Source organism: Dendronephthya gigantea, unplaced genomic scaffold, assembly GCF_004324835.1.
Source record: "Dendronephthya gigantea isolate DGI-Jeju-01 unplaced genomic scaffold, DenGig_1.0 000126F, whole genome shotgun sequence".
In the NCBI taxonomy this organism is placed as follows: Eukaryota; Metazoa; Cnidaria; class Anthozoa; order Malacalcyonacea; family Nephtheidae; genus Dendronephthya; species Dendronephthya gigantea.
The window spans coordinates 181806-194861 of record NW_021163136.1 but is presented as its reverse complement, the minus strand read 5'-3'; positions in this window follow the sequence as shown (position 1 = coordinate 194861).

Genomic DNA, 13056 nt, shown 5'->3' with positions numbered 1-13056 from the left:
AGCAGACACTCTATGTTATTGAGGCATTTTGTAAAGTTTTAAACCAATAAATCTTGTATACACAGTAATTGTATACACAGTAATTGTACTGTTATTAATGTAAGTGTTATTAATGTGCATTTTTCTTATGAGTAATAGGATATTAATAATGTACAGTTAACTAAAGATTCTGCTTTACATAGGCACACAGAGTTTCTTGAATCTTTCCACAATCAGATTCTAAAGTATGCTTCTAAAAGACATGCTTTCACGTAAGTATTTTTTTGTATATGCCTCACATATTGTTTTCTGAAATATGGTATTTGAATATTGTTCCTGTGTAAATCTCTTTGCACAGATTTGCTACATACCAGGCAAGAAATCAACTGGCAGCCTTGGACTTCAACCATCACAGAGGTAGAGGACCAGCAACTACAGCTGATGGCAAACCAAGGTAATTTTCTATTTAATCAATCATTTACAAAAAATCTATTCAAAGTATTGATTGTACATTTTGTACATTCTGTAGGTATGGACGTTTGTTCAGCAAGCGAACAAATCGTTGGTGCCAAGTTCGTATTCTCACACCTAAGCAATATGAATACATCTTAATCTTCTAAAGGTATGTTTTATTGTACAGTATGTACAATTTGATTGAAGGCAATTTTTTGTTGCATTTCCACAAAAATATGATTAATTATATTATGTGTAAGTGTTTGAGAAAAGCATCAATTCTGAGGGAACAATAGACAATCGGATTGGTATTCCTAGTGATGACCCAAGGTGAATTGCTCCAAACATTGCTTCTATTCCCCCCTCCCCCAGTCAGGTCACTTGTTAAAACTCATCAATCAAGATTTAATCGATGAGCATATACTAGTGCCTGTGAACCTTTGGGTAAGGTGGAGCTCATTAGCCTTGGCAGGCAGTCCACCTAGGAGAAGGAAACTCTGATTTCAAACCCCCAGACCCCACTAGTGGGCCAGGCTGTCCATGTCGGATTCGTTGATTATATTAATACTTCAATGTTTCCTAGGCGTGCTGACAAGCTCTGATATAGAGTGAAACAGCCTTGGTTTTGCCTTACCCACCCTATTCATTAAATTTGTGTGAGAATTGGTTATAAGTTACATGTGCATTTGGAACTGAAAGAAAGACAATAAAAACACTGCTTCCATTTTTGAACACCCAATATATTTGATCAATCCTAATTATGTCTTTATGTATTATGAACATAAAGTTCGTGTTAATGTGTTGCCACAGTATGTATTGGCGATATGCAGCATGGCGAAAGTTTTCATTGTTCTTCGCATTGTTTGAACAAGAAAGTCCTCCCTGTAGCGCATTGCTAAATTTAGCACATTTCCATCAAGCACTAGTTGCTGGAAGAGAGGGACTGTGGTGATGCAGGGACGATTTGCTAGTGTACAGCATTTATTTCCCAACTGGGTTGGCATAGCTACACAACGTCCACAATTACACCACTCAGGATCTGGGTCTGGTTGTGGTGGTGCATATTTCCACCTGGCAACTCGCCATTCACCAAGTCAGCAAATACTGCTGGTTGATGCCAAAGAAGCTCTAATGTAAATGACCTCAATGCATCAACATCCATTGCTTGGACAATATTCTAAAGGGGAAGATTCTGTTATTAGTCTTGCTAATAATCCCTCTGAAATTCCCCTCTAACATGCCCTCCTTTTAAAAATAGAAACAATGAATTTTCTTACCACTAATTGCTGCTCGTGATTGGCTACATTTGCTTCAGAATGCTCCTCTTCAATAAGTTGCCCCCTTCCATGCCCTCTTTGTCCTCCACGTCTTCCTCTTGCAAGTGCATCTCTCTGTTGCCCTCTCCCCCTGGAATGCCCTCTCTCCCCCTTGCACGACCTCTGGCCCTGGAGCGACTTCTTTCTTCCCCTTCCTCTAGTTCTGGAACAACCAGTATTTTCCTCACTTTCCTGCACGGAAGATGTGAATCCTCAAAATAACAGAGTAATAGAGAAAAAGTAAACAAAATGTCTACAATTCTTCTATTACAAACATAAATAAATGTTCTTTATAAAATAAACAACATAGTATACCTTGAAGTAACATATACTGCCTGGGTGGAATATTTTGCAAAAAAAAGACATATACTGTACATGAAAAAAAACTGTAAAATACAAACTTACCATGTCATAACTGTTGCTTTCTTGAACCCTTCTGTTGTTCATGCAATGACCAAAATTATCGCCGTGGCACAAACTCAAACAAAAAGTACCTAGACTTTTGCACTGACAGAAGTTCCTTCCACTTGCACGCACATATGCCATGACACTGGCATATTGTCAAATTGTGGACATTTGGCACTTCTGCTGCAGTCTCCAATTCCCTTCGCTCAATATCTTCCAACGTTCCTGCCATGATAGCGATATGGATGGCAATATGTTCGACCAACAAATACTCCAAAGTCCAAATCGTCAAGGAAATCATCCATGATTACTCTAGCAATTCCAAAGTTTATGTAACAATTCCGAACCTCGTTTAGTAAGTATCAGCTCACACCTTTGCTCTTTCGGCTTCCTATTACGTGTTTATTTAAAGAGCACGAAGCGCAAAGTTTGTAAATCATTAAGCCAAATTTATTAAATACACTACCGCCACAAACAATTTTCTTTAAAAACATTTTACTGCTTGTCTCCAAGAAAAAGATTCTATCTTCGCTCCTCAGTCTTCCATGTTTTTAAATACATTTTTATTTCGTTTCAGTGGTATACTTCATGTTATATTGGTTATAACGATCATAAAAAAAAAATTGTAAACAGAGCACACACAAGCACAGAAGGCACTGTAATCTAGCTTTAAATTATTGATCAGTTAGCTAATTCACAAATATTTGTACAGTTACACACCAATTAGTAAAATGTTCTTCGGGATATTCTGTATTCACGCCACTTTAAATCACACGAGAGAGATTTGTGTCTCTACACTAAAAACACGCAAAGTTCATTCACCACAGGAAACATCCAGCGCTCATGCCTCCAGAGTTGGCTTATTGCCCTGTATTCTTTAACACAACGGATGCAATGCTCGATGGACACATAAACTCTCCTTAGTTCCAGATTAAACAAGTGCCTACGTTGAGCCCCTACCACGTCTCCAGCCCTCCATGCTGTAAGAATTGGATTCTCGCACAGGTATCCTTTGTCAGCCAAAATGTACAAACCAGCTGGCAAATGTAGGTCTTCACCGTTTCCAATTCGAGGCATCATTTGCAGCTGAGCCCTGTCGTTGTTCTGTCCAAGAAAACCTGATTGGATATAAATGATATTTCCCCGGTTTTCCATGATTATCTGAGTTGAGAAATTGTGATATTTACAGTGCCCGCTGTAAAATTGTTGCTGCGGCTCTGTCTGTGGTCTTTGTATTTTGTGTCTAGTTCATGAAACATATCCCAGTCATTCCCCATTTGCAGCCATAGCTCAGCATTTGAACCTGTTCTCTAAAGTGCGTCCACAGCATTGGTAATACATAGCAAATTTCTCGTTGGACTGTTGTTGCGCTAACCATGAACATTGCGCTTAGTACTAAGACTTCCGGATACATCCTGAGCCAAATCAACACCAGTAGTATCCGATTTCTGACATCCAGTCTGAGAGGACAGTTCCTAACTATTGGTCGTCTCGCTCTAGTATAATAAGCCATGACAGGTGCCACATTATCAACAATACTTCGAAAGGACTCAAGACTTTCTCCCATCAAGTTCCAAAAACAAATGTTCACATCTTTCTATATCGCTGAAAACATCTCTTCCCATAAAATGGGAACCGACAAAATCGGGAAACACAATAGTTTCAATGCCAGAGATCTGGGCAACAAAGCATGAGTATGCGTGGCAACAAGAGCAATCAATTTATAATGTGCTCGAAGGAGTGTGTTAGGTTCCGTTTCAAAGAAGATTTCACACAATGATTTTTCAATGGCTGTGTTAATGATTGGCAAATACACACAGAAAAGCACATTAATAATATTGGAAAGGTTTGCAAACGCTAAACTCAAAACAACCATGTTGTCATCCATGACTACAAACTGTTCACATACCGATAGTTAATATAGGTAGACTTTTTAGGATTAATTGTTGTCAATTTAATTTACATTTGAATGTACATAAGCTACATAATAATTGATCGGTGTAAAGGCATTTTTCGATTTGAATATATTAAACAAAAATATTCAGCTTGCGTTGAAAGAACTTATGCAAAATAGCAGTGCAAACTAATTTTTGTATATGAATATATTACAGTAAACATTAAACCAATGAGTGCCCGACTTGTTACGGTAACGAACGAATTTGGTAATCTCACCCAATGGGGAACAATGATCTCAACATAAGTTTTGTTCGTTAATGAGGCTATAAGTCTTTCGGTGCATGTTAACTAATAAACACCACAGATGATAAAACAGAACAGTAACAAAACAATACTACAATTTAACATTTTTACATTGAAATAAAAACATAGAGCATGCCCTTAATCTAATCAAATGTTAATAAATTTTCTTCACTGCAACAGAGTGTATCTATGTTTTTTCGCTAATCAATCTAGATCTTGCCATGGTTTTGTAGGATCTTGCCATGGTTTTGCAGGATCGTGCAATGGTTTTGCAGGATCGTGCAATGGTTTTGCAGGATCTTGCCATGGTTTTACAGGCTCTTGCCAGGGTTTTGTAAGATCTTCCATGGTTTTGTAAGATCTTGCCATGGTTTTGTAAGATCTTGCCATGGTTTTGTTAGATCTTGCCATGGTTTTGTAAGATCTTGCCATGGTTTTGCAAGATCTTGCCATGGTTTTGTAAGATCTTGCCATGGTTTTGCAGGATATTGCCATGGTTTTGTAAGATCTTGCCAAGGTATCATCTTGCCATGGTTTTGCAGGATCTTGCCAAGGTTTTCTAGGATTCACCAAGATTTTGCAAGATTGTGGGAAGACCATGGCAAGATTGTGGCGACATCATGGCAAGATTGATTGATTGAATAATTTTGCCACAATATCATTACAGAAGAAAAAAAATATATACATAAAAGAGAATATTGTGGCGAGGAAACCCACGTAGAAGCCAGATGGCTTATTAGATTTTGGGTTACCTCATCGCGGAATCAACTATTTCGTAAACAAAATATATGAACAGCACACAAGATGTAAAATACAAGAGAATACACGAGTATGATGGTAGGTATAACATAATGGCGGTAATTATGAAGTACATAAAATTAAGATGTCAGATATATTAATTAAGGTACCACAGTTCATAAATTAAAGAGAATTATAATATTAGATACTATTAGTAAGAAGCGAAAAAGTAATATTTAACCTAGACTGAAACGATGAGAGTGAAGGGGAGTTACGAATGTATGGACTCAGTGAATTAAAAAAATAGGGTCCGTGGTAATTTATAGTGAACTGTTTAGTCTTGGTTCTACAGTAAGGAGTATAAAATTGACCAACACTACGTAAGTTACGGGTGTGAATTTGATTAGTTAATGGAAAAGAATTGTTAAAACTTTGTGGAAGGATATTATTTTTATAAGAAAACATAAACTTACCCAAATTCAATAGATATGTATCTTTAAATTTGAGTAAATTTAACGATTTGAATAGGGGTGATGTATGTGCATCAAAATATAACATTTAAAATTCTGATTACTTTTTTCTGAAGTAATGTAATACGATTGAGATTAGTAGGATATGTCGAGCCCCAAATCGTAACACAATAATTAAAATAAGGGTAAACAAGCGTAAAATATAAAGTACGCAAGGCAGACTTGGTAAGACAGAAACCTGATTTGTATATGATCCCAATGGATTTAGATACTTTACTTGCAATATGAGAAATATAAGACTTCCAGGACAGATGTTTATCCAAAATTACACAGAGAAAAGTAATCTCTTTAACTCTTAATAAATAGTGATTGTTTATTTTAACGGACAAATCAAGCATCTGCTTCCTTTGCCGAGGAGTAAAAATTATAAAGTTAGACTTTTTAAGCTTAATAGACAATCTGTTGGAAAAGAACCACTCTGATAGATTCTTCATTTCGCTATTGATGACGTTAATTAAGGCAGGTAATTCACGATGGGAATGGAATACATTGGTGTCATCAGCGAACAAGATGAATTCAAAAATTTTGGAGGCATGACTTATGTCATTGATATAAATAAGAAATAATAGAGGTCCAAGAATTGACCCTCGAGGGACACCACATTTAATATTATTCCATACAGAATTAATACCATTATATTCAACATATTGTTGTCTATTGGAAAAATAACTTTTCATCCAATCAAGGGCCAATCCTCGTATGCCATAATGCTCCAACTTTTTAGAAAAAGAATTTCGTGGTCGACAGTATCAAAAGCCTTGGAAAGGTCTAGAAATATTCCAATAGTAAACTTTTTTCATCAAATGCGGTTGCAATTTTGTTTATTAAATTGATTAAAGCATGCGAGGTAGAATGATTTTTCCTAAAACCATATTAATTATGGAACAATATATTCTGCTCATTTAGGTCGTGCAACAGACGATTGTAAACAACCTTTTCAAGCACTTTAGAGAATACCGGTAAAATTGAAATAGGCCTATAGTTTGAAAACAAGTTATCCTCACCAGATTTGAATATTGGTAAAACCCGTGCAAATTTCATCTGGTCAGGAACAATACCAGATTGAGTTGATAAATTGACAATATGAGTCAATGGTTGAGAAATTAAATCAATAGAATCTTTTAGGGACCACATAGGAATATTGTCATAACCTCCCGCAATCCCTGAACGTAATTAACCAACTATTTCAATTATCTCCGATTCATCAGCACAGTTGAGAAACAACGGGTTTACAAAATTACCAGATAAATAACATGTGGGTGATTGCATTGATTAAGGTATGTTTTTGGATAGGTTCGGGCCGATGTTAGTGAAATAGTCACAAAACCTATTGGCAATATCTAAAGGATTTGTAACATTTAAATTGTTATCAATAAAAGTTGATGGCATAGAGGTACTGCGCCTTTTCTTATTAATAACTTCATTAATAACTTTCCACATTGCTTTAATATTGGCTTTATTGGATTCCAGCTTCTTTCATAATATAGGGGTTTAGCGGTGCGTAATATGCGGGTTAATCTATTCTTGTACTTTTTGTACCTGTCTTCATTAGAAGGAGTTGGAAAACTTAATACTTTCTTGTATAACTTGCTTTTTTTCCTTATGGACTTCAAAATACCGCTGGATAGGCAAGCCTTATTATTAAGTCTTGCCGCTTTTAATCTTTTTACTGGAAAAGAGATATTGTATATTTGCATAAAGTCATGATAGAAACTCGCATATGCATGTTTGGGATCATCATATCCAGGAATATCAGACCATCTATGGTTTTTAAGAAGGTCTTGAAATTTTTTAATAAGTTTGTCTTGCTCCTATCGCAGAAAGTTACATAAGCATCGCCATGATTAACAACTGACTGGTCACGAAAAAAGCCAAAAATTGGTAAATGGTCTGAAATGTCGGTGAATAATAGTCCACTAAATGAGTATGAGTCCAAATTATTTGTAAAGATGTTATCAATAAGGGTAGCGGAATTAGATGTAATGCCGGTAGGCCGTGTTATTAATGGAAAGAACATATTAGAGTACATAATATTGAGAAATTCACCGGTACGTTGATGGCTATGATAGTTCAATAGATTCAAATTAAAAATCGCCCATTATGTAACACACTTTGTTTTCTTTAGAAATGTAGGAGATTAGTTTGTCAGTATTATTATTAAACTCATCAACATTTTCATTGGGAGGCCTGTATATTACTCCAACAATGTTTTTTCCCTTGGCATTTGGAATTTCAACAAATAAACTTTCAGCACATGCTGTATTGTCAAAGACAAGGTCGGAACGTAATTGGAATTCAAACTCATTAGCTAAATAAAGCCCAACGCCGCCTCCTATTTTATTGGGCCTATAATTATGAACAAAGTTGAACCCGTCAACACTAACAAAGTGGTCGTCATGGCGAAGCCAGGTTTTGGAAATACCAATAATAGAAAAGTTGTGTTTGATAATGGCAAGCGAATTTGATAAATTCTCAAGATTCCTGGTTAAACTTCTAATGTTTAGATGGAGGATCGAAAAACAGTTATTGTTTGGTATCTCTACCTTGGTAGACAATAAATCACTAAGTTTATGTTCAGTGTAGTAGTCGCAGCTATGGGATACTTTAAAATAAAAATTAGTATCTGCATCTAAGTCACCCCATATGGCAAGATTATTATTGTGGTCAAATAGCAACGAGTTAAATACCAGTGAGGATAACCTGTCCTCATCAAATCGTACCGAGCCATTTTCAAACAATACCATGTTAAATTTGTCATCATCAAGATGACAAAAAGGCAAGTTGAGCATATCAGACATATTGAACCAATAAATTACACACTATACAAACTTATCTTGAGTCCATAATAAGTGATGTTGTCATGGATGAAAACTGAGTCCAACTTTGAATAGGCAATTCTCGTATTAGCAAAGCATCATGGGAAATGTGGTAGGCTTCACTTGCAGGCGAAATGTCCGCCACGAGGTGAGCATTTTGCTTGTGAGAGAAAGTGCTTTTTTAGAGTACATTCCTTCCAGAGTATTATAGCTTAAAAAAAACTAACGTGTTTGTAATACATTGGAGTATATTGTCGACGAAGTATATCGAAATCGCAGCAATAATGGGCAAGAAAATTCGTGTTGAACAGGCAAAGAGCGAAGAATGGCCTCGAAAATAGGTTCCGAGAGGAAGGTTCTCATCTACATTTTAAGGTGAGTACGCTTAGCAGACTTCGGACTCCTCGCCATTTTGTACTACAAACACATGTGGGTTGTTTCTCGATTTTCTCAGTGATCGGGCGTTATTTCGTGGTTTGATCGCTTTTTGGATCTCTAAAATTTGGGTCGTCATGTCGTTTGTGCGTTGGAATAAGCATGGCCTCCAAAGGCAGTCATTCAAAGACCTTTAAAAATGTTTTGGCGCGAAACAAAACAACCTAAACCGGTTTTTCTCTGCCCCAGCTTTGTTACGCTGCAAAAAGCATAAGAAAGAAAGCCTTTTGCTGTTAATTTTGCTGTTTAGTAATTTCTGCTTCCTTTCTTGTGGTTGGTTCATTTCCTATCAAAGTAAACAAGTAGGTTTTTAGCGCTTAATTTTAGATATATTAAATTTATATTTATAATTTAAGTAAAACTGTTAAAATGTGCATAGTTTTGGCTTAGTTAAATTACGTATAAAACTTTAGCCTCTCAAATTTAATAGCATTCTTGTTTAATTTTTTCACAAGCTGCAGGCAACTTAGTGGAATAAAATATAAATATATATATTACTAAATTAAAAGTAGGTTTAAATATTTAGCTAAATTAAATTTGTACATAGTTAATTTTAAAATTGTTAGCATGGGCGTACCAGGCGGGAGAGGGGGGGCTACCACCCCCCCTTTTTTGTTGGGCAAAGTTGGGCAGTCGGGCAATATTGGCTTCACAGTCGGGTAAATGGTTGTCGTACGTTTGTGTGATTAAAAACTTAAAGGTGTATTATAAAAATAAACAGGAGCATTCCTCTGAATATTGACAATATTGCTATTTGTGTTTAGTTCGCTGTTAACCGAGCTAATTTAATAATAAATGTCCTGACAAATACACGAGCTTAAATACACCTAATACATCTAATTATGAATTCATACATACTTATAAACTTATTAACATTTTTACATAACCTATTGTAACATCCCTTCTTCTTTATACAACGAGAAATTACACATATCATATATGTTCGCAAATCAATGTCCACAATTGCTACTCCATCAGTCCTCCGAGTATATATATCATCTAAATCAACGTCTATGCGATTACACAGAATAACGCAAAGTCTGTTACCTATTAATAAAGTACTAATTTAAAGAGATGGTTTAATTAACAATTATAGTTATACATAGTCACCCAGGTACTTCGGTTTCCTCACGGTTCGTCCTGATGGTATACCTCGAATGGTAGTCGACACCATCAATATCGTCCGAATGGTGAGTTGAACGTTGTTAACCGCAAACTTTCTTCGTCAAGTTCGACATGCCCGAATCCATCTTTACGTCTACGATCGAGAATACTTTCGCTCTGGCTAACTCAAAGAGGATTTCATCAATTGTTGGCATTGGATAATGACTTCTTCGCAACACCCGATTAAGGTCTTTTGGATCAATGCAGACACGAATTTGTCCGTTCGGTTTGTGCACGACTACCAAGCTCGACACCCAGGACGTTGGCTCTGTCACTTCCGTGATGATTCCGAGATCTTGTAGCCTCTCGAGCTCTTGTTTTAGTTTCCCTTTCAAAGCGATTGGGATTCGTCTGGGAGGATGGACAACTGGTTCAGCATTCTCTTCAACTTCGAGCTTATACTGTCCCATTAGTTTCCCTGTTCCTTGAAATACATCAGAATACTTCTTTACGACTTCGTCTTTTGTGAGATGACCGCTGTGTATTGGCTGTCTTGTCTCGTTTCCACCTTGTTCATCTTTTAGAGACATATTGTGATGCTGCACTCTCACGAGATCCATTTCTTGAATCGCCGAGTTCCCTAATATCGGTGTGTATCCGTCGACGACGACAAACTCGACATCATATACTTTATTATTGCTTGGATTTTGTAACTTCATCTTACATTGTCCTAAAGGCTTTACAATGTCATTGTTGTACATTTTCAGGACCTTTCTTGTAGCTTTTAGATTTCTTTTACTTGCTGGCAGTAAATCGCCGGGAATAACGTTGCAGGTAGCACCACTATCCAGCTGAAACTTGACAGGTTTTCCCTCGAAATCAAACGATGCAAATAATTTCTTACTTTCCTGTGTCTTCTTGTTGACGTTGACTGTATAATTGTTGACTGTATAATTGTTAATTGTTTCGTATTCAATATCAGAATTTATTGTCAAACAGTATTCATCATCATCAAATGTATCGTTATCACTGCTTGAACTTTCCACTCCTATATTGTTGACTCTGTATGACTTCGAGAAACATTTCTTGGCGAAATGGTTCATTTTGCCACACTTCAGACATTTCTTGCCAAAAGCCGGGCATTTTTGTCGCTCGTGACTCCGACCGCATGATTCACAGTCCTTAACATTTTTTTTGAGTTATTCAGTATATTAAACTTCGTTGCCTCATTAGACTTTCTCGCCGCTTCGGTTGACCGATTCCACTTTCTTTTATCGGGTTTGTACCACAATGAGTTTATGACTTCGCTTTCTTCGAGTGCCTTTCTTCGCTCTTTCGACAATTCCGCTGCTCTGCAAGCATTTAGACAGCGTTCAAGGTCTAAGTTCTGATCTTTTAGTAACTCTTCGCGAAGTTGTTTATCTCTGATACCACAAATTATGCGGTATCGCACCGGTGAGTCTTTAAGACTACCGAAATTGCAGGTCGCTGCTAAAATTTTTAAATCTGTAACAAACTGTTCTAATAGCTCGTTTGTCTCTTGAATTTGCGAGAAAAACCTATATCGTTCAACGGTTTCATTTCTCTTTGGCTGCTACGACTTGCTCTAGAGTTCTTTCATGTGGCAGCGTTTCGAATTGCATTGTGTCATAAATCTCAGGGCCTTTGCTTCCAACTAAGTACAAAAACAACTTTGTCTTGATTTTTTCGCTCTTGCCATCCATTGCGAGGTCCATATAAAGTTCGATTTCTTCTTTCCATCGTTTCCACTTGCTTGATAGTCCTGTAGCGTCGAAATCTAGCTGCATAGGTGGCTTAAGTTGTGTGATTCTTTCATAACTACCGCTTGGCACGCTTGAAGAACTTGCTGTTGCGCCAGACGTAATGTTTTCGTCTTCCGACATTACAACGATTCTTTTCCCGCTGTAGTATTTAGTCTATACTCTATAGGCTAAGGCTTTATCAAGCTTTAGGTCACACCTGACACCATGTTTAGTTCGCTGTTAAACGAGCTAATTTAATAATAAATGTCCTGACAAATACACGAGCTTAAATACACCTAATACACCTAATTATGAATTCATACATACTTATAAACTTATTAACATTTTTACATAACCTATTGTAACAATTTGTTAGACTTCGTTCTTTGTGTTTTGTTTGCGTTTTTCCTGTTCGGAAGGAAAATGTCTGGGACATTTCTCATATTTGACTTCCTGTCTGGAAAAACGCACGTGAAACAAGAGGATTGCCGGACGAAATTCAAATTAGTACATCGATTGTCCTTGGAATTTTACATTTTAAATTTATTTTGAATATCAAGATTTGCTAATTATTATTAAATTATCCAGTTTGGAATTCAAAAGCAGCAAAACATAATCACAACCATATAGGCAGGTAAGTTGAACGTAGGCAAATAGTAAAATAGATTATAGATAGATAGAATATGAACAGTAGGATTATATTTATATACATGCTAAAACATATAAATTGAGTGGCATTATTGTGTACATGTGTAATTGTACATTTGTGCATTATGAATTCCAAGACTTAGGCTAATATAATTATATAAACCGTGAAGATCACGAATTTTCATTATATCCGAATTTGCACCGTAATATTTATGTCTACTTTAGCTTAATATGACTCAATCACTCAATAATGTTAACTATGTTAGCATACATGCCAGCCTTGCGAGGACAGAAAATCTAAAGACACAGAGTATGTCTTTGTTTGATTTAAGGTTACGGATTGACCGACCCGGTACGTCGTCGTTAATTCAAACTTTACTAACTTTATGCACTATGGGCACTATGGATTAGAAGTAGAATAGCTACCATTTTCCATGCTTTACATTCCAGGATCCTCAGATTTTAACAAGTTTCAGTCATGTGAACGACCGTCGTCCGTAGACCACTTTAACAAATTAAACTAGTTATGTAACTGTCTTAATTTAATATGTCATCTACACCTTGTACTCGTAAACGGCGTTATCGTCAGTATCGGATAAAATGCAATGAGTGCCAGAGCGAAATGAACACAGACTACCGAGATATTCATACGAAAAATGCACACAACGGC